We start from the raw sequence: 22717 nt of genomic DNA, 5'->3' as shown, positions 1-22717 counted from the left end.
TTAGGGGCTTGACAAAGGAGAAGTAAATACCTGTGGTCATAGAGCCTGAAGTAGACCAACTCACAAACTTCTCTTCCTTCTGAGAAAGGCAAAGGTCCTCTTTCTGTTGAGGGCTGGTTTACATAGCGATAGTATCTAAAGTCTTCACTGAGCCATGTATTGTTTGCACATTTGCAGCCATGGGTGGGGGGGGGGACGGCCCCTCTGCATTTTATCAGCTCCTAAGTGGTAAATTTGTGGTATGTTTTTATTCTTTTCTCATCTTTCTTTAGAACTTGTGTAACAGCTATCTAGGATAGTTTAAACTCTCTATTAATATGGTGATAATATTTTCAAACTGCATGTCAGGACACATGGTTTGACATACTCCAGTACTTAAAGGAAACAATGGAATGACATATTTGAAGTCCAAACTGGTGTAGAATGTATAGATACCATTCTTAGAAAAACAAGCATGTTAACATTTTGTTAACATGGAAACATTTGTTAAAACTCTTATTTGTGACAGAGACCTACTAAATATTTTGCTTCTTTTGAGATCCTGTAGTTGTCTTTGCTGAAATTCCAGGTGGGATTAGAACAGCTTTAATCCCAATAAAGCCTGCTGAATTCTGGTCATTTATTGTTTCTGGTACTATAGCCACTTTGCTACATGAACTGCACATTGTGGGAGTAATGTGTTTGTGTGAAGATAATGCAAGTGAGGTGACTTACTGAATTGCTATTCATATAACCATGAAGATACTGGGATGTGTCTTGTGTAACCATTGTCTTTACTTAATGCTTATACTTCATACATGAAATTTTGGAGGCATATAACTTTTTTAAAGAGTCTTACAAATGAAGAAATGAAGTGGACAAAAATTCATGGGAGCATGGAAGGAGATTTCTTATCTGCAAATCCAAAGAAAATGCTTCATTAGGGCAAAGCCATTAATATTCTGGAAAGAATTCTTTCAGCCTTGGGCTGAGGTCACTCAGACCCCTAGGAGAGCCCTGAGTGCATAAGAGGTTTAAATGCACAGTTATATGAATGTTTTAAATGTATCCTTGGAAAACAGTGTGATAATTTGAAAATTTTAATATAGTCTGAACACTGAATGTAAAATAGTTTTTCCCCCCTCTATTTGACAATGTAAACTCTCTCTTTTCTCCCACCTAAGAGCACTTATTTCTTTCTTTTAAAAACAGGAACTGAAGGTCCCTGGCTCCTTGAAGTTCAGGATGGCAGCTAAGACAACAAAAGGCCTGTTTGCTCCCCTTTCACAGCTCTGGGGATCTGAAGTTGCTATTACTCCCCTAAGTTTGTGGTTGTCACTGTGCTGACTCTGGTGAAAATTGTCTGTTTTTGCACATAGCAAGAGAGATAGAAGTGAGTGGAAGTGTCTTTACATTTCTAGTTTAACTAGTGACCCTGATCAACCAGCATCTATGCTCATCTCCTGAAAGTTGCCTCCCAAATGAGGTTGGGAGGGTAACTTTCATTGCTGAGATGAGATCTAGAGAGAAATGCTTTTTGCAAACTCTTAACTTTACCTCCTAAAATTAGCACTTGAGGACTAAGAACGGTCTCCTATTATCCCCAAAGAGAGATGCAATGATGCTTCTCACAAATCTTGTAGCACCTCTGACCACTCTCCAGTTTGTGACTTAGTAAGCTAAGTGTACATGGTATTTTTATAAGGGAAACTCCATTTTGTTTGTCCTACTCCCATTTTTGGCTAAATCCCATACAAGCCCTCAGAACCTTGCCTGTAATATCTAGATCCATAATATTGTAAGTTCATATCCTTTATTGCCTCTGGAAGAATGTGGCATAGAGCCCAGATTGTGAAGTACATGGAATGAAATTTAATGTCCTCTAATTTTCCCACTCTTTGTTCTTTTCTCCCAATTAGTCTTTCCTTTGTTTAAGACACATTTATTGATTATTTAGTATTTAGCACTCATTGTACTGGAATTGAGAAGACAAGTAGTTTTCTCATTGAAATGATACAAGTTCTCAATTTTCACAACTCAGCCCTATAGAGTAGCAGTTAAGAACATACACTTTGCAATCAGACTGCTTGGGTTTGAATTCTGGCACTACTACTTAACAGCTGTTTGATAGTAGACAAGTCATTTAACTGCTCTGTGCCCTAGTTTCTGCATCTGTAAAAGGAGAATAATAATAGTATATCCCTTATAGGGTTGTTATGAACATTAGATGAGTTCCTGGTCCGAATTAAGTATTATGTTTTTATTAAATAATATGAAGCTTAAATTCTAGTGGAGAAGTTAGATCAAAATAAGTGAAGGGAACAAGTTGGTGAGTTAGGTGTCTTGTAACTGTTTATATTTTGTCATAACCTTTTCCTGGGAAAGGATTTTATGAAACATTCACAGTATGAATTGAACAGTCTTAATATATGTGTATTTCTACAAAGGGTAAAGTATACTCTACATAGATATAAACCAGTTGTCATTAAACTTTATTGCAATTTGGAATCATCTTAGAGTCCAAGTTGGCTGCTAGAGCTTCATCTATCACATATCTTTTCCAGGCAGCAGAACGAAGGAAGAAAAGGGAAAAGATGTGCTCTCTCTTGCTTAAGGAGACATCCAAGAAGTTTTATGTAACATTTTTGCTTACATTTCACTCTATTGAACTTAGATTCATGGCTTCATTTGGCTGAAAGGGAGGCTAAGCAATGTTGTGTTTTCTGTGTTGAATGCACTCAGCTAAAATTTGATGTTTTCTTTACTGAAGAAGGGGAGAATGAATACTGGGAAGCAACTAACAATCATTGTGCCAATTCAGTTCTCTGTCTAAATTCACATCTAAATTTGAGGCCTTCCTTTTTCTCACTTTGGGACTATCACTAAGACTCTTTTTATTCTCATTAGTTGTAACTAAGTTGGATTTTTGGCTCAGATGAAATGAAAATCTAACATTTATTGATCACTTACTCTATATCAAGCATTGCACAACAATTCTACAATGTAGACTCTATAATTATTGATATTTTATTGATGAGGACATTGAGACAAAGAAAGGTTAAATAACTTCTTCAGTAGTGGCAGAGTCAGGATTCAAATGCAAGTAGTAGGATGCCAAAACCTGCTTATTAACACAGCACTGCCAGATTTACTTTGAGTTGGGGAAAAGATAGGAGAAAAAGTGGAAACTGAGGAGGGAGAGGCGCAGTAAAAGCAGTATATTATCCATATGAAATGTTTCTTTAATTTTTTATTGTGGTAACATTGGTTAATGAAATCCAGTAGGTTTCAGGTATACAATTTAACAGTAAGGCATATACATACATACATGCATATATACATATACATATACATATACATATATATATACATATGTGTGTGTGTGTGTATATATATTGCATTGTGTGCTCACAGCCCATAGATTTTCTTCTGTGACCACATATTTGACCCCTTCACCTTATCTACTTCCCCTCTCCCCTCTGGTAAACACTAGTCTATTGTCCATGTCCAAGAATCCCTGCTTGTTTCCCTTGTTCGTTTGTTGCTTTTAGGTTTAATCCCATATATAAGTGATATCATGTGGTTTTCAACTTTTTCAGTCTGCCTTATTGCACTTAGCATGATTATGTCAAGGTCCATCCATGCTCTCACAAATGGCAATATTTCGTCTCTTCTTATGCCTGAGTAATATTCCATTGTGTATATGTGTCATGGCTTCTTTATCTAATAATCTACTGTAGGACACTTTGGTTGCTTCAATGTACTGGCCACTGTGAATAATGCTGATATGAATATCAGTGTGCAAATATCTTTTTGGATATGGGTTTTCAAGGCTTTGGGGTAAATACCCAGTAGAGGGATTGGAGAATCATATGGTAGATCAATTCTTATTTTTTGAGGAACCTCCATACTGTTTTCCATACTAGCTGTACCAATTTGCATTCCCACCAGCAGTATATGAGAGTTCCCTTTTCTCTGTATCATCTCCAACACTTATTATTACTTGTCCTGTTGATAACAGCTATTCTAACAGGTGTGAGATGGTATCTCATTGTGGCTTTGATTTGCATTTCTCTGATAGCTAGTGATGTTGAGAGTCTTTTCATATGATAAAGGCCATTTGTATGTCTTCTTGGGAGAAGTGTCTGTTCAGGTCCTCTACCAATTTTTTAATTGGATCATTTGTTTTTTTGTTGTTCTTGAACTGTACGAATTCTTTGTATATTTTGGATATTACGCCCTTATTAGAAGCGTTGCTTGCAAATATCTTCTCCCATTCCTATGGTTGTCTCTTTACTTTGTTGATGGTTACCTTCGTTGTGCAGAAGCTTTTTAGTTTCATGAAAGCCTATTCATTTATTTTTGCTTTTATTTCCCTTGTCATTGAGGTCAAATTCATAAAATCCTCTTTAAGTCCAAGGTCCATGAGTTTAGTTCCTATGTTTTCTTCTCTGCAATTTACTGTTTCAGGTCTTATACTCAGGTCCTTAATCCATTTTGAGTTAATTTTGGTGTATGGTGATAGACAAAAATTTACCTAAACCATTTTTGAAAAGGCTTTCCTTTCTTCCACTGTATGTTTTTGCCTCTTTTGTTGAAAATTATTTGCCCATATAAACATGGGTTTACTTCTGGACTCTCAATTCTGTTCCGCTGGTCTATGTGTCTGCTCTTCTGCCAATACTGTGCTGTTTTGATTATTATTGATTTGTAGTATAATTTGAAGTCAGGTAGAGTGATGCCTCCAGCCTTGTTCTTTTTTCTCAGGAGGAATTTGGCAATTTGGGGTCTTTTGTGCTTCCACATAAATCTAATTTTTTGTTCTATTTCTTTAAAAAGTGGCGATGGGATTTTGAGGGAGATTGCATTAAATCTGTATAATGCTTTAGGTCATAAGGCCATTTTAACCATGTCGATGCTTCCAATTCAAGAAAACAATATCTTTTTATTTCTTTATATTCTTCAATTTCATTTAATAGGGTCTTATAATTTTCATTGTATAGAAATTAAATGTTAGATTCATTAAGTATTTTATTCCTGTTGAAATTGCAAAAGAAAGTATTTTTTCTACTTCTTTTTCTGACAGTTCATTATCAGAGGATAGGGATGCTATGGATTTTTGAATTTTGATTTTGTATCTGGAAACTTTACTCTATTTGCTTATTGTTTCTAATAGCGTTCTTGTGGAGTCTTTAGGGTTTAATATGCAGAGAATCATGTCATCTGCAAATAGTGACATTTTGACTTCTTCATTTCCAATTTGCATGCTTTTTATATTTTGTCTTGCCTGATTGTACTCGCGAGGACCTCTAATGTTATTGTGAATAACAGTGGTGATAGTGGACAGCCTTGTGTTGTTCCTGATCTTAGAGGAAAGGTTTTTAGTTTTTCTCCAATTAAGTATAATGTTGGATGAGGGTTTGTTGTATATGCCCTTCATTATGTTAAGGTATTTTCCTTCTATACCAATTTCGTTAATTGTTTTGATCATAAATGGATGCTGTATCTTGTCAAAGGCTTTTTCTGCATCTATTGATAAGATCACGTGATTCTTATTTTTGATACACCATATAAATAAATTTAAAAATAAGAACCATAATTTGTTTATATGGTGTATCACATTAATTAATTTGCATATGTCGAACCATCCCTGTGCCCCTGGGAAAAATTCCACTTGATCGTGGTGTATAATCTTTTTAATATGTTGCTGTATTCAGTTCCTAGTGTCTCATTTAGGATTTTTGCGTCCGTGTTCGTGGGAGATATTGGTCTTTATTTTTCTCTTTTTGTGTTCTTTTACCAAATTTTGGTATTGAGATAATATTGGCTTCATAAAATGAATTAGGACATATTGCCACCTCCTTGATTTTTTGGAAGAGTTTAAGGAGACAGGTATTATATCTTCTTTGACTGTTTGGTTGAATTCATTGGTGAAGCTATCTGATCCTGGACTTTTTTTTTTGGAGGTTTTTAATGTTTGTTTCAATTTGCATACTGCTAATCATTCTATTTAGATTTTCCAGTTCTTCTTGATTCAGTCTAGGAAGGTTGTATTTTTCTAGGTACTGGTTCATTACTTCTAGGTTATTAAATTTGGTGTTATATACTTTTTCATAGTATTCTTGTATGATCCTTTGTATTTCTGTGGTGTCTGTTGTAATTTCCCTTCTTTCATCTCTGATTTTGTTTGTTAGCGTCCTTAATCTTTTTTCTTTTGTGAGTCTAGCCAGAGGTTTGTCTATTAAATAAACCTTCTCGATGAACCAGCTCTCTGTTGCATTTATTTTTTGTATTGATTTTTAGTTTTCAATTTCATTCAATTCTGCTTTAATTTTGATATTTCTTTCCTTCTGCTCATTTTTGGCTTCATTTGTTCTTTCTTTTCCATTTTTTGTTCCAATTCAATTGAAATATAATAGGCAATTAGTTGCTTATATTCACATTGTACAATCAATGAGTTTTTAAAAAAATAGTTCTCATACAATAACATGCCAGTTTCAGTTATATAGCATAATGATCAGAGATGCACATAACTCACAAATCGATCACCCCACTAAATGTAGTACCCCTCTTCCCCTTTATATATTTATTACAACATTATTAACCATCTTCCCCATGGTACACTCTCCATCTCCATGTCTATTCTGCAACTATCCATTTGTACCTCTTAATTCCTTTGTCTTTTTATGTCCTCCAATCCCCCCCCCCCGAGATTATTTCCACTTTTGTTGTTATTGTTTATTCTGTTCTTTAGAATCTAGATGTATGTGAAATCATACAATATTTGTCTTTCTCTATCTGACTCATTGAATTCAGTGCAATACCCTGTGGTTCCAACAAGGCAATATGTTTTTACATCCCCTTCTTTTTAATCTGTGTATGTCTTTTAATCTGAAGTGAGTCTCATGTAGTCAGCATATGTAGAAGTCTTGTTTTCTTATGCATTCAGCCACCCTATCATTTGGTTGGAGCACTTAATTCTTTTACATTTGAGGCAATTGTTGAAAGGAATATAGTTATTACCATTCTTTTTTCCTATTTTTGATACACGTTTTTTTTCCTCTCTAGAAGTCCCTCCAACATTTCCTATAATACTGGCATGGCGTTGATAAATTCCTTTAGCTTATTTTTGTCTGTGAAGCTCTTTATCTGTCCTTTGACTCTAAATGAAAACTTTTCCAGATAAAGTATTCATGGTTGTAGATCCTGCATTTTCATCACGTCGAATATTTTGTGCCAACCCCTTCTGTCCTGCACGTTTTCTTTTGAAAAATCAGCTTCTAGTCTTATTGGTGCTTTCTTGCAGATAACTATCTGCTTTTCTCTTGCTGCTTTTAAGATTCTATTTTTGTATTTAACTTTTGACATTTTATTTATGATATTTCTTGGTGTGGGCCTCTTTGGGTTCCTGGCTTTTGGGACTCTCTGAACTTCTTGGGGTTTTATCTATATTTCCTTCACCAGTTTAAGAAAGTTTTCCATCATTATTTCTTCAAATAGCTCATTAATACCTTGTTTTCCTTCCAGTACCTCGTGACACATGTATTTTTACATTTAATAGTGTCCCATATGCTCCTTAAATTATTATTATAGTCCGGGCTACTTTTTCTTGACATTCTGATTGAGTGTCTTTGGCTTCCCCTCCTCTATATATGTCATTCAATCCTCTTCTTTATTCACTCTATTTATTCCATTTAATATACTTTTCATCTCAGATAATATGTTCTTCATTTCTGACGGTTCCCTTTTATAATTTCCATTTTTATTTTTATGTTTTTTTTTATCTCTTTGTTAAAGTTCTCACTGAATTCAACTACACCTCTCCTAAGTTCATTGAGCATCTTTATAACCAGTGTTTTTAACTCTGAATCTGGTAGATTGCTTGACTTTGTTATTTCTGGATCTTTGTTCTGTTCTCTTTTATGGTTTCTGCTTCATTGTCTTCCCATTTGGCTGCCTTTCTGTGTCTGTTTCTATGTAACAAGCAAAGCTCTTGGGTGTCCTGGTCTTATTAGTGTGGCTTTGTGAATTAGGTGTCTGGTGTCAAGTCCTGAGAGGAGTTCAGCTGCAGACAAAGTTTAGCCCCAGCCTGTGCCCCTCTGGGTCTACCAGTTAAGATTCAGTAAGCAATCCACAGATGCTGTGTTTACGATTGCCTCAAGAGGCCACACTAGAAACCATAGTCAGTTGCCACCAGTGTGAGTCTTGGTGCTGCTCAGCAAGGGGAACCTGACTCGCCAAGAATGTATTTAGACGTGGCTTGGGAGGGGCTGTGGGTTGGGGGAAGCAGAGTTTCTAGGAAATCTTCTGTGCTGAGCAACCTCTGTTATCCAATTTGATAATGTCTCAGTTATGGTGGTGTTGAGTCAGCACACTGGGATGCGGTGAAGGCTCAACAGTGGAACAATGGATACCGCCGTCACTTCTGTATAAAGTCTGGCCTACAGCCCTCGCTCTTACAATTCAATGTCACCCTGTAAGTCCCTGGTGCCCCTGCACAACCGATACAGCGGTGGTACTCAGAGTGAGCATGTCTGTCTCTATGAAATTCTGCTCTGGTATACTGCTGTCTGTTGCTATTATAGCTTCTGTCCCACTCAGTTGCTTGGGACCAGACAGCAACGTGTCCTTGCCCCATCCTACCTCCTCCCATTGCAGAGATTTGTTTTTTCTCTCCCTAGTTGTAGGTCTTGTTTATCTAGATCCTGGTGATTTTCCTTGCTGTTTGTTCCTTGTTTATGTCACAACTTCGATTTGGTCGCAAGAGGGATGAACAGAGCCTCTATCATCTATGACAAGAGTTACATTGTTATTTGGGCTTGTTCTTGCTTTTTGAGATAGGACTGCAATGATATGATCTTTCCTCTTATTACTGCTTTTGCCATGTCCCAAAATTTTTGATATGTTGTACTATCATTATCATTCATTTCTATGTATCTCTTGATCTCTCTTTTTATTTCTTCTTTGACCCAATCATTCTTCAATAACATGTTGTTTAATCTCCATGTATTTGTGGTTCTTTCTGCTTTTTTTTTACAGTTGATCTCCAGCTTTAAAGCATTATGATCAGAGAATATGGTTAGTATGATTTCAGAACTCTAATATTTTTGAGGCTGTCTCTGTGTCTCAGTATGTGGTCAATCCTTGAGGATGTTCCATGTGCACTAAAGAAGAATGTATAAGCAGATGTTTGGAGATGAAAACCTCTGTAAATCTCAGTTATGTACAGTTGATCTAATGTGTCCTTTAAGGATGTTATTTCCTTATTGATTTTCTGTTTGAATGATCTGTCCATATCTGACATTGGTGTATTTAGATCCTCTACTACGATAATGTTTTGATCTGTTACTCCCTTTAGTTCTGTTAGTAATTGCTTTGTATATTTTGGGGGTCCCTTATTGGTATCACAGATATTAATAAGTGTTATGTCTTCTTTGTGCATGATTCCTGTTATCATTATGAAGTGTCCTTCAGTATCTTTCTTTACCTTTCTTTATTTTGAAGTCTACTTTGTCCGATATTAGTACTGCTACTCCCGCTTTCCTCTGAATGCCATTTACTTGAAATAGCATTTTCCACCCTTTCGATTTGAGTCTATATTTGTCTTTGGAACTGAGATGTGTTTTCTGGAATTTTTGTTTTTGATCCACTATGCAACTCTGTGCCTTTTTATTGTTGAGTTCAGTCCATTTACACTTAGGGTGATTATTGAAATATGAGGTTTTCTTATAGCCATTTATCTTTTGCTTTCTGAGAGCTTGGTGTTTTCATTGCTTCCTTTCCCTGTTGTTTCTGTTTTCTTTATTTTCGTTGAGTTTTGTGGAATTTCAGTACATTTACTTCTGTGTGTGCCTTATCTCCATTGCCTTTTTTGTGTTTGGATCTTTGCATCCTTACCTTTTCAGTCATTGTTGTCTTAATTTTTTCCCTATGTATGCTGAACGTTCACTACTATCTTGCTATAACAAATCTCTTATTGTTTAAGCTTATAATGTCCCATTCTTAATAAGGGTTACACTACTCTGCTTCTATCTGCCTGCTAGTCACCTTATTCATAGTTATTTTTTTTCGATCATTTCGATTCAGGTAAGCTGAGCTCTTTCAGTATTTCCTTTAGTGCAAGTCTCATATTGGAGAATCCCTCAATTTTTGTACGTCTGCAAAGGTCTTTATTTCTCCTTATATCTAAAGAAGAGCTTTCCTGGGTACGTTATTCTCAGCTGGTAGTTTCTTTAATTTAATTGTTCGAATATTTGATTCCACTCCTTTCTGTCTTATAAGGTATGTGCTGAGAATTCCGACAAAAATCTAATGGGTTTTCCTTTATAGATTACCATTTTCTTTTTCATGGCTACACTGCAAATTCTGTCTTTGTCATTGATTTTTGATAATTTTAATATAATTTGTTTTGGAGAAGGTCTTTTTGAGATAATTGAATATTCTGCTGACTTCTTGAATTCCCTGTTCCAGCTCATTCCTTAGATGTGGAAAATCTCAATCAATTAAATAATTTGTCTGAAAATACTTTCAAATGCTTGCTCTTTTTCCTCCCTTTTGAGAATGCCCATTATTCTTGTTTCCTCTCCTGATGATATCATCTAGTTCTTGTATTTCTCTTTCATTCTCTTTCATAATTGAGTGTTCTGTTGACTCTTGAATGCCAAGCTCTAGTTCATTGCTGTGGTAGCTCTTATGCACACATCCCACCCTCAGATGTGTTTGTGTGTAGGTTGGGTATCTTGTTGTGTTTTAGATATTTAACTTATTGTTCTTTCAAGGGGATAGCTCTGGGGACAACTCTCACTATGCCATGTTTCTGACATCACTCCATACAAAATGTTTAGAAGTTCCATTTTCATATCTTGTGAAATGTATGGATAGCATCACATTTAAATGCCTTCTCTGATTCGATACAAATGCTTTTTTAAAAAATTGAACAAATTGTTTTGTCATTCAAGAGTCTTCACAATCTGACCTTACCTTTTCACATCTACCTTATCTCATAATACTCCATGTGACATAATGTAAAGAAGTTTTAGAAATCAGCAACTTTTGGTTTGTTGAACCTTTAGTTTATTGATCTTTTCACCAAGTTGTATTGCCTCCCATTAGTAGCCTCGAGTTGCTCTTTTTTAGTGAGCTCAGAGATACAACTGAATTAAAAAACAGTAAAATAACTAGGTGGTTTTGAAAGGCATAGTCTATTATTACTTTACTGCCTAGATTTACCCTTCTTAAGCCTGGGCCAGAAGCCTAGCAGAGAACACTTGCTTTTGGTACATGTCTGTACTGGAATTACCAAAGATAGCTAACAGGAAATTCTGATTGTGGCTTGGTAGCCTAGTCTTGGATGTAATTCTCTCTCCCTTGCTCCATAGCAGTGGGTCATTTTTGCCCTGGGTGCACTAATAAAAACTCAGTGTATCCCGTGGTTGCACTTTTTGTATACCCTATTTCTAGGTGGTTGATGCCTTTACTCCCACATTTCTCCACCAGCACCTAAAATATGTAAATATATGTCTTAAATCATTGCTAAGCATGAAGGCAGAGAAAGAAGTAGTTTTTGGTTATAAAGGAAGAGTTATGAATGGTATAGATCTGAGTGGCTCCTTTAAGACATTAAAATGTCAAAAGATTATAGGAAGAAAAAACACTGAATTAATGGTCTTATTCATAACCCATGTAGCTGTGCCTTCATACCTGACTCAACTATGTGGTTTCCAGTCTCAGTTACCTTCCCACGTTATAGCACTGGGAACATGTTCAAAGTTCTCAGTACATTCGTGAGAGCTCTCCTGTCAGCCTTTGCTACTGTCCTTTATTTTGCCCCTTATCTAGGGACTGTTCCTTTCTTACGCTTGGAGCTAGTATGGTAGCTTCCTCTGTGTTCATTTATGTCTGTTCCCAGAGCCAGGCCATGTTTGGTGATGGGTCAACATTGCTTTTCATTTGGAAGCAATTTAGTAGCCCCAGATGGAATGTTTTTGTTCTCATTTTATTTGTAGCACCAATCTTCAAAACTGATAGTTGACAAAAGAAGTATCATTTGTTTTAAGATTAGTCCTAACTTCCTTGACTACATTGTCCCAGCAGCCACTTATGTTGTGAGAAGGCTGAGATAATGATGCTCTTTCTTTGGTATATTTCATCCAGAGAGCAATATGGCTCAGGTGAGATTAAAGTGCTATGAAAATGGATCACCTCGAGCTGGAGTTGCTTTTCAGATAAGAAACAAGCTAATGAAAGTTGGTTAGTCTGTCATAAACAATTTATAGTCAGCAAACAAGAGCAATTTTTTTAAAGATTGTTTACCATAGCAAGCAGAAGTTTCCTTATTGGCAAAACATTGTATAAAACCTGGAATAGAAGTATAGGAATATGAATGTAAAGGGAAAGGTGCTGCTCTAGGTTTTCAGGAGGCCTGTCTACCTGTCCTGTCCCTGTGACTGATTTTATTCAATATGACAACAACCTCTTATAAGTTTGAATGCCTGGTTGCATTTCCTTACCTAGAAAATGAGGAAAAAAATACCTGTCTTACCTACTTCATGGGGTTGATGCAAGCATCAAAGAAATAATAGATGTTCTGGCTCTTTGAATATCTTTAAATACTAGACACACAAATACACACAGACACACACCATCAGTCACCAAGTCTCACCTCTAGAATAATTATGGAATTCTGTCCATTTTCTATCTGTACTTTTCTGCCACAACCATAATTCATTCCTTTCTCTTGGGCTACTTCATGTTCCTCCTACCCTATCTGTTGGCCTCTACTATCTTTCTTCTACAATCTAGTATCCCCCGTACGGCCAGATTAGTCTTTCTAAATCCATTTTTAATCATGTCTTCCCCCCATTCTGAACTTTTCAGTAGCTCCCTATTTTTTAAAACTTGCATGTATAACTTTATCATTGTCATTTAAATCTTGATTTTATAAAACACAAAAAGACATTGAGAGTTCTGTATCAGCGGAATTTAAACAGTAGAAATATTGATAGCTTTGTAGATGTAAGTTATATAAATTAAAATCAAATAATTGGAGATTTTTTCAATATGGAAATTATATAAATGAAATAAATGGCTAAAGGACCTCATAACAATATTTTGTTTTTTTATGGATTATCAGTTACTTTAGGCCCTAAATAAAGATTCTGAATATTCGGACTTCTTTTGCTGTGTTTCACATTTAAATATCTCCCTATGTATTTCTGAGTCAAACTACTTTATTAAAAATTCTGATTTAGGAAGACATTTAGCTTTATAACAAAAGTTTTTCCATCTACTGTTACTACTCTCAAAGGAATTGACAATACAGTGCTGATGTAATCTGCTGGTGCCCTTTTGAACATTGTGCAAAAAATTGTGTCAACCCTATCGAAAGTCAAACAGGTACCAAAAAGTGAGACAATTATGCACACTTCAATAAAGTATGTTAAGTTTTTCCAATATAAAAATTAACCAATGAGATAAAACATATGAATTATAGTTGACTTGGTTTCAGAATAAGCACAATTGAGAGTTACATTATTGTTTTCATCGCATCCTCAGTTATTGACAAGGATTTTGTAGGTCACCATGCTATTTACTTTGTGGATTGTAGTAGCGAAGAAACGAAGATGGCCTTGCACAGAATTGGCAGTGAACTTGGGTTCCAACTCTTCCCATTTTTCAGTTACAACCAAATCCTTGTCTGTATAAATCAGTAGATCAAGTGAATAAGAAACTTCCAACAGTGGCAGGAATGTATCTGTAGCTATGATATGTCTGATCACAGAATAGATTTAATATTGGATAGCTTTCTGAGACTTTTCTCTAGGTGTACTGTCATCTTTGGAAGTCTTGTCACAATATCAAATTGCGTCTTTCAAAGACCTCACCACTTTCAATATTTGAGATGACTACCACCAGTTTCTGACCTGAACACTTATATAACTAATGTTTTAGTTGTTCCACCACATTATTTAGGTATTTTATTTGCTCAGGATCAGTATTTACAGACAAGGTGAGTCCATATTTCCGCACCAAGTAAAGATTTCAGGTGGATATATGCCACACTGATATAAAATGCTGTTGATACCAAATGAGGAGAACTTGGCCAAAACTGGTGCTACTGCAGAGTGATGCCTTGCTCCAGGGAAAGCTGTAACACCATAGCCCACAGACACAGTGTGTGCCCACTTGCAGGCAACGATTTCAGGGATCCTGCAGTGCTCCCCACCACTGATTTTAAAAGTAATGATGACTTAGCACCTTTTACCTATTGAATCAAGTCCAGACTCCTTGACTTGTTATTCAAAAGTCTTTGTGATCTTAATCCTACCAAGGTTTCCATCCTTATTCTCCACTCCTCCCCTATGTTCTTTAACACTCCATCCAGCCTGTAATATTTATCCTCCACAAATGTCATGTATTTTCTTACAGCTTTTAAGATTTTGTCACTTCCTTATCCTTACTTTTTGTTTTCAAGCATCAGAATTCAATGTTCTGAGGACCCAATTTAAATATCATTTTCTCCCCTAAAGCTTTTAGATATACTCCTTGGGCACATCTCTTTGGCAAAGATATTTTGAAGGGGGTGATATCAGAAACATGGTGGAGCAAGAGATGTCCCTGGATCTCTCTCCTTAAAATAACAAGTTGAATATCTAAAATTCAACAACAACAAAAACAAACAAACAAACAAAACTACACACAAACACAAAAGAACGTGGGACCTGTGAATAAGAGCTACTACAGGTCAGAACCCGGGAGTTGGGTGGTAGGCTGGGAGAAACAAAGAACATGCTTCTTGCAGCCAAAGCTCCCTGGAGGAGGAGGAGGAGGTGAGAAGATGTGGCTGGTTCCCTGAAGAGCCTTGCTTGACAGAGCTGTGAACTCAATGCATTGACATTGCCCAGGGATCAGAGCAGAAAGCAGAGAAGTAGGGACATCAGAGAAACAGGTATGGCAGAGAAGCAACAGTTGATATTATTATCAGCCACAAATGCAAAACATGAGGCTGAGCTGCAGCTCCCATCCCCTAATCTGTAGGGCCCCTCCCCTATACGCTCTGAGAACCATCGCCACAGAGTTCCAGGGGAATCTAAGCAAATGCTACCAAAACTGTTGCTAACACTGACAGGGACTGAGACAGAGGGTAGCAAGCATGATTTAATATTTATAAGAGAAAAAAAGGCATTTTTAAGACTTCATATAAAGCAGGGATCTAATAGGCTTAGACACCACCTACTGGAAATCAAAAGAAAATATGACTTCTTAGCAACAGGCTAAAGATAGACCTTTATATAACAATTCTTCCTGGAAAAAAAAGGCAGAATAAACTTCCATTGATGCTATGATGGAGAAATAGTCCATGAAATACCATGAACAACTAAGATGACAAGGCAGCTCAGAAAGAAAGAGAAAAAGTTCCAGAAAATAAACTTAAAGACATAGACATATACAACCTAAGTGACAGACAATTCTAGATAGCACTTCTGAAAAAAACTCAATGAGATCCAAAATAATTCATATCAATAGTTCTGGGAATTAAAAAAATCAACGAGAACAGCAGAATGAGTTTTTTAGCAAGAACATTGAAACCCTCATAAAAACTGAGTAGCACGTCTGGAGATGAAGAAAACACTGAAAGAGATGAAAAATGAAATAGCAAGCTTGGGAAATATGCACATATGTATGTATGTATGTATGCATGTATGTATATTTGTGTGTCTGTATATATGTGTGTAGGGTGTGTGTGTGTAATTTTACTATGGTGACATTGGTTAAAAAATTCAGTCAGTTTCAGCTGTACAATTTAGCAGTAATATGTATGTATGTATATATATATGTGTGTATATGTGTGTGTGTGTGTATAGCATTGTATGCTCACCGCCCCAAATTACCTTTCTTTCTGCCACCATATATTTGACCACTTATACTCTATTTTCATGACCACTAGTCTCTGTTTGTCCAGTTCGTTTGTTGCTTTTAGGTTTATATCCCACAGATAACTGATACCATGTGGTTTTCAACTTTTTCTGTTGCCTTATTTCGCTTAGCATGATTATCTCAAGGTCCATCTACATTGTCGCAAATGGCAGTATTTCATCTCTTTTTATGACTGAGTAATATTCCATTGTATATATGTACCACTGCTTCTTTATCCAATCATCTGTTGATGGGCGCTTAAGTTGCTCCCATGTCCTGGCCACCATGAATAATGCTGCTATGAATATCAATGTGAAAATATATCTTCGGATATAGGTTTCAAGACTTTGGGGTAAATATCCAGTAGAAGGATTGCTGGATCATATGGTAGATCAAGTCTTAGTTTCTTGAGGGATCTCTATACAGTTATCCATAGTGGCCGTGCTAATTTGTAGTCCCACCAGCAGTATATGAGGGTTACTTTTTCTCTGCATTCTCTTCATCACTTATTATTACTTGTCCTATTGATTATAGATATTCTAACAGGTGTGAGATTGTATCTCATTGTGATTTTGATTTGCATTTCCCGAATAGCTAGCGATGTTGAGCATCTTGTCATATGTTTGTTGACCATTTGTATATCTTCTTGAGAGAAGTGTCTTTTCAGGTCCTCTGCCCATTTTTTAAGTGGATCATTTATTTTTTGTTGTTATTGAGTTGTATGAGTTCTTTGTATATTTTGGATATTAGGCCCTTATCAGAGGTGTTGCTTGTGAATATATTTCCCATTTGAATGGTTGTCTGTTTACCTTGATGACGGTTTCTTTTGCTATGCATAAGATTTTATAGTTTGATGTTGTCCCATTCATTTATTTTTGCTTTTACTTCCCTTGCTATTGAGGTCAAATTCATAAAATCATCTTTAAGCAAAAAGTCCATGAGTTTAGTTTCTATGTTTTTTTAATGCAATTTACTGTTTCGGGTCTTATATTCAGGTCTTTAATCCATTTTGAGTTAGTTTTGGTGTGTGGTGATAGATAACAGTCTAGTTTCATTCTTATGCAGGTGGCTTTCCAGTTTTCCCAGCACCATTTATTGAAGAGATCTTTTCTCCACTGTATATTTCTGGCTCTTTTGTCGAAAATTATTTGTCCATATAAACATGGATTTACTTCTGAAATCTAGATTCTGTTCCACTTGACTGTGTGTCTGTATTTCTGCCAATACCATGCCCTTTCGTTTACTGTCACTTCGTAGTGTAATTTGAAGTCGGGCGGAGTGATTCTTCCAATCTTATTTTTCCCCCTCGGGATGCCTTTGGCAATTCGGAATCTTTTGTGCTTCCATACAAATCTGATGATTTTTTTGTTCTATTTCTTTAGAAAGTGGTGATGAGATTTTGATGGTGATTTCATTAAATCTGTGTAATGCTTTAGGTCATAAGTTCATTTTAACCATGTTGATTCTTCCAATGCAAGAGCATGGGATATCTTTTCATTTTTTGTATCCTTCAATTTCATTTAATAGGGTGTTATAGATTTCATTATATAGAAATGAAATATTTCTTTAGAATTATTCTTAGGTGTTTCATTCCTTTTGTTGCAATTGCAAAAGGAAGTAATTTTTCTACTTCTTTTTCTGACAGTTCATTATTAGAGGATAGGGAAGCTATGGATTTTTAACATTGATTTTGTATCCAGAAACTTTACTGTATTTCTTTATTGTTTCTAATAGTATTCTTCTGAAGTCTTTAAGGTTTTCTATATAAAAATCATGTCATCTTCAAATAGTGACAGTTTTACTTCTTTGTTTCCTATTCAGATGCCTTTTATATCTTTCTTTGGCATGATTGCACTCTCTAGGACCTCCAATGTTATATTGAATAACAGTGGCAATAGTGGACAGCCATGTCTTGTTTCTGATCTTAGAGGAAAGGTTTTTAGAATTTCACCATTAAGTATAATGTTGGCTGAGGGTTTGTCCTATATGGACTTTATTATGTTCAGGTAATTTCCTTCTATGCCAATTTTGCTAAGTGTTTTAATCAGAAATGGAGGCTGTATTTTGTCGAAGGCTTTTTCTGCTTCTATTGATATAATCATCTGATTCCATTTTTAAATTTGTTTACATGGTGATTCCCATCAGTCAATTTGCATATGTCGAACCAGCCCTTTGCTCCTGAGATGAAGCCCACCTGATTATAGTGTATAATCTTTTTATTATGTTGCTGTATTTGGTTTGCTAGTATCTTAGGATTTTTGCATCTGTGTTCATGAAAGGTACAGGTCTGTAGTTTTCTTTTCTTGTGTTTTCTTTACCAAGTTTTGGTGAAGGATAATATTGGCCTCATAAAATGAGTTAGGAAGTACTGTCTCCTCTGTAATTTTTTTAAGTGTTTGTTGAATATAAGTATTAAATCTTCTTTGAATGTTTGGTAGAATTCAAAGGTGAAGCCATTTGGTCCTAAGCATTTACTTTTTGGTAGGTTTTGGATGATTGTTTTAATTTTCATACTGCTGATTGGTCTATTTAGATCTTCCAGTTCTTTTTTGATTCAGTCTAGGAAGTTTCTATCTTTCTAAGTACTTGTCATTTCTTCTAGGTTGTTAACTTTGGTATTATATACTTTTTCGTAGTATTCTTGTATGATCCTTTGTATTTCTGCCATGTCTGTCTTCATTTTTCCTCTTTCATCCCTGATTTTATTTGTGTCCTTACTCTTTTTTCTTTAGTGAGTCTAGCCAGAGGCTTGTCAATTTTATTAACCTCCTCAGAGAATCTACTCTTTGTTGCATTTATTTTTTCTATTGATTTTTGGTTTTCAATTTCATTTAATTCTGCTCCAATTTTGCTTCATTTGTTCTTCCTATGCTAGTTTTTTTAAAATGAAGTGTTAGCTTGTTTATTTGGGCTCATTCTTCTTTTTGGAAATAGTCCTGTAGTGTTATTAACTTTTCTTTTATTACCTCTTTTGCTGTGCAAAAGTTTGATATGTTGTACTTTCATTATCATTCATTTCTACGTATATCTTGATTTCTCTTTTTATTCCTTCTTTGACCCAGCCATTCTTCAGTAGCATTTTATTTAATCTCCATGTATTTGTGGTTCTTTCTGCTTTCCTTTTACAGTTGATCTCTAGTTTCAAAGCATTATGATCAGAGAATATGGTTGGTATGATTTTAACCCTCTTATATTTGTTGAGGCTATCTGTGTCGCAGTATGTGTTCGATTCTTGGGAATGTTCCATGGGCACTAGAGAAGAATGTATAAGCAGCTATTTTGGGATAAAAAGCTCTGTAAATCTCAATTATTTCCAGTTGATCTAATGTATCATTTAAGGATGTTATTGCCTTATTGATTTTCTGTTTGGATGATCTGCCCATATCTGACAGTGGTGTATTTAGGTCCCCTACTATGATAGTGTTTTGGTCTGTTTTACTTTCTAGCTTTGCTAGTAATTACTTTATATATTTCAGGGATCCCTGATTGGTGTGTGATTTTTTTATCATTATGAAGTATCTCTCAGTATCTTTTTAAACCTTTTTTATGTTGAAGTCTTTTTCATCCAGTATTAGTACCACTACTCTTGCTTTCCCCTGAATTCCATTTTCTTGCAATTTTATCTTCCACCCTTTCACTCTGAGTCTATATTTGTCTTTGGAATTGAGATGTGTCTGCTGGAGGCAGCATATAGTTGGGTTTTGTTTGTTGGTCCAATCTCCAACTCTGTGCCTTTTTATTGGTGAGTTCAGTCCATTTACACTTAGGGTGATTATTGAAATGTAAAGTATTCCTATCATCATTTTATCTTTTGCTCTCTGGTAGCTTGATATTTCCATTGCTTTTTTGTCCTGGTGTGACTAATTTGTTTGGGTTTTCTGGAATTTCCCTCTAGTCCTTCTTGTTTATGTTATATATGTCAGTTCTAAGTCTTTTGTATACGGTTACCATTACAAACTATAGTGTGTGTGTGTATACACACACACACACACACACACACACACACACACACACACACACATATATATATATATATGTATACACATATATATATACATATATCTCAGAACATTTTCTTCAGCATGTGACTTATCTTCATTCCCTTTTGCAAATTTGGATATTCGAATCCAATTGTTATTGTATTAATTTGTTCCTATGTATGCTGAATGTTTATTACTATCTTACAATAGAAAATCTCTTCTTATTGAATGTTTCATTTTTAATAAGGGTTTTACTACTCTGCTTCTATCTGCCTGCTAGTTGCCTTACTCCTAGTTATACATTTTTTTTATCATTTTGTTTTAGGCGAGCTGACCCCTTTCAGTATTTCCTGTAATGAAGTTCTCATAGTGGAGAATTCCCTCAATTTTTATAAGTCTGGAAAGGTCTTTATTTCTTCTTCATATCTAAAGGACAGCTTTGCTGGGTATGTTATTCTGGGCTTGTAGTTCCTTTAATTTAATAGTTTGAATATTTGATTTCACTCCTTTCTGTCTTGTAAGATATGTCCTGAGAAGCCTGATGATAATCTAATGGGTTTTTCTCTATAGGTTACCTTCTTCTTTTTCCTGGCTGCCTTCAGAATTCTGTCTTTGTCATTGGTTTTTTAAAAAATAATTTTAATACAATGTGTCCTGATGAAGGTCTTTTTGAATTGACATAATTGAGTGTTATGTTGACTTCTTGAATTTCCAGTTTCAGCTCATTCTTTAGATTTGGAAAATCTCAATTAACTATATGTCTAAAAATGGTTTCTAATGCCTGCTTCTTTTCCTTCCCTTTGAGAACTCCCATTATTATTATGTTTCCTTTCCTGATGGTGGTATCAGCTATATTTTGTATTTCTCTTTCATTCTTTTCCATTCCTGGGTTTCTTTCTTCTTACTTCTGATTTATTTCTAGGTTTCTGTCTTTGATATCACTAATCCTTTCCTCCATTTGGTCAACTCTATTTCCCAAGCTTACTATTTCATTTTTCATCTCTTTCAGTGTGTGCTTCATCTCCAGAAGTTCATTTTGTTCATTCCAGAAGTGCGTTTTGATGATTTCAGTCTCCTTGCTGAAAAACTCATTCTGCCGATCTAGTTGTTTTTTCAATCTTAAAACTGTCAATATGAATTATTTTGGATCTCACTGAGGTTTTTTAGAGGTAACATCCATAATTCCCTGTCATTTTGTCACATATTTATATGAGTTTAAACTTATTTTCTGGAGATTTTTCTCTTTCTTTCTGAGTTGCCCTGTCACCTTGTTTGTTATTGTTGTTTAATGGACTATTTCTCCTCTTGGGTATTAATGGAAATGTATTCAGTTTTTTTTCTCCCGAAAGATGATTCATTGTATAAAGGTTTCTCATTATTTCATTAACCAATATCACATAAAGAAATAAATAATTAAATAAAATAAGTAAGCATAAAAAATAACCACAATGAGATACCATCTCACACCTGTTAGAATAGCTGTTATCAACAAGTGTTGGAGATGATGCAGTGAAAAGGAACCCTTGTGCACTGCTGATGGGACTGCAATTGGTACAATCACTATGGAAAATAATATAGAGATTCCTCACAAAACTAAGAATTGATCTACCATATGATTCAACAATCCCTCTACTGGGTATTTACCCTAAAGACTTGAAAATCTACATCTGAAAAGATACTTGTACACTGATGTTCATAGCAGCATTATTCATAGTGACCAGGACATGGAAGCAAGCAAAGTGTCCTACGATAGATGACTGGGTAAAGAAACTGTACTACACATATACAAGGGAACATTACTCAGCTCTAAGAAGAGATGAAATACTGCTATTTGCTACAATGTGATGGACCTTGAGATAATCATGCTAAGTAAGATAAGGCAGACAGAAAAGTTGAAAACCACATGATATCACTTATATGTGGAATATAAACCTAAAAGTAACAAGCAAACAGGAGAAATAAACAGAGACTCATGAAAATGGACAATAGACTAGTGGTTACTAGAGGGTGGGAAGGATAGATGAGGTAGATGGGGTAAAATGTGTCAAATATATGGTGACAGAAAGAAATCTAAATATGAGTGGTGAACACCCAATGCAATGTGTATGTATGTATGTATGTGTGTGTGTGTGTGTATATATATATATATATATATATATATATATATATATATATATATTTGCCTTACTGTTGAATCGTATGCCTGAAACTTACTGGATTTCATTAATCCATGTCACAATAAATAGATAAATAAATAAATGTGTGCACGTGCACACACACACACACACAAGGTTTTTAGAAGGGAACTTAAGTGTTACATGGTGGGTGAATAAGATGATTTCTCAGATGCTTTCTGATTCCATTTATTTTTGTCTGCTTGTTTCTTGGATACGAAGTGAAGAGTGAATATTATTATTTTGATGAATCAAATAATGTTTCTCACCTCTTCTTCTTCCTTGCTTCTCCTCTCTCCTGCCACCTTGATTCCTGTTCTTTCAGTTCAGACTGGCAGAGTACCTTGTTGTTTCTTCCAAAGAGACAGTCAGGATGGGAATGTTTATTGGAGCAGACAGGTTGTGTTTCAACACTGCTCTGGAAAAAATGGTACCAGTATCTTGGCCTGACACAGTATCACAGGGAAAAAAATAATCACCATAAGTGCTCTCTTTTCTATATTCTTCCATTATTTTGTTCCACTCTTCAACCACTGTCTTGTCTTCCTGACTCCTTCATGTACACATCTTACTTTGTAGACTTTATGTTTGTTGAGGGCAGTGACCTTTCTCTGTTAATCATTTTGTCCCCCCTACTACTTATGTGTGCTCAGTCAATGCCTGGTGACT

General features: G+C 35.4%; 1 pseudogene; it reads right to left on the bottom strand.

Moving 5' to 3' along the window:
* Nucleotides 1-13529: 13529 nt before the first annotated feature.
* LOC107505864 lies at nt 13530-14137 on the bottom strand (annotated as a pseudogene).
* Between the last annotated feature and the right edge of the window lie 8580 nt (nt 14138-22717).

This window comes from Rousettus aegyptiacus, unplaced genomic scaffold, assembly GCF_014176215.1.
Source record: "Rousettus aegyptiacus isolate mRouAeg1 unplaced genomic scaffold, mRouAeg1.p scaffold_m13_p_9, whole genome shotgun sequence".
In the NCBI taxonomy this organism is placed as follows: domain Eukaryota; kingdom Metazoa; phylum Chordata; class Mammalia; order Chiroptera; family Pteropodidae; genus Rousettus; species Rousettus aegyptiacus.
The sequence above is the reverse complement of the archived record's forward strand: the minus strand, read 5'-3'. Positions and strand labels throughout refer to the sequence as shown.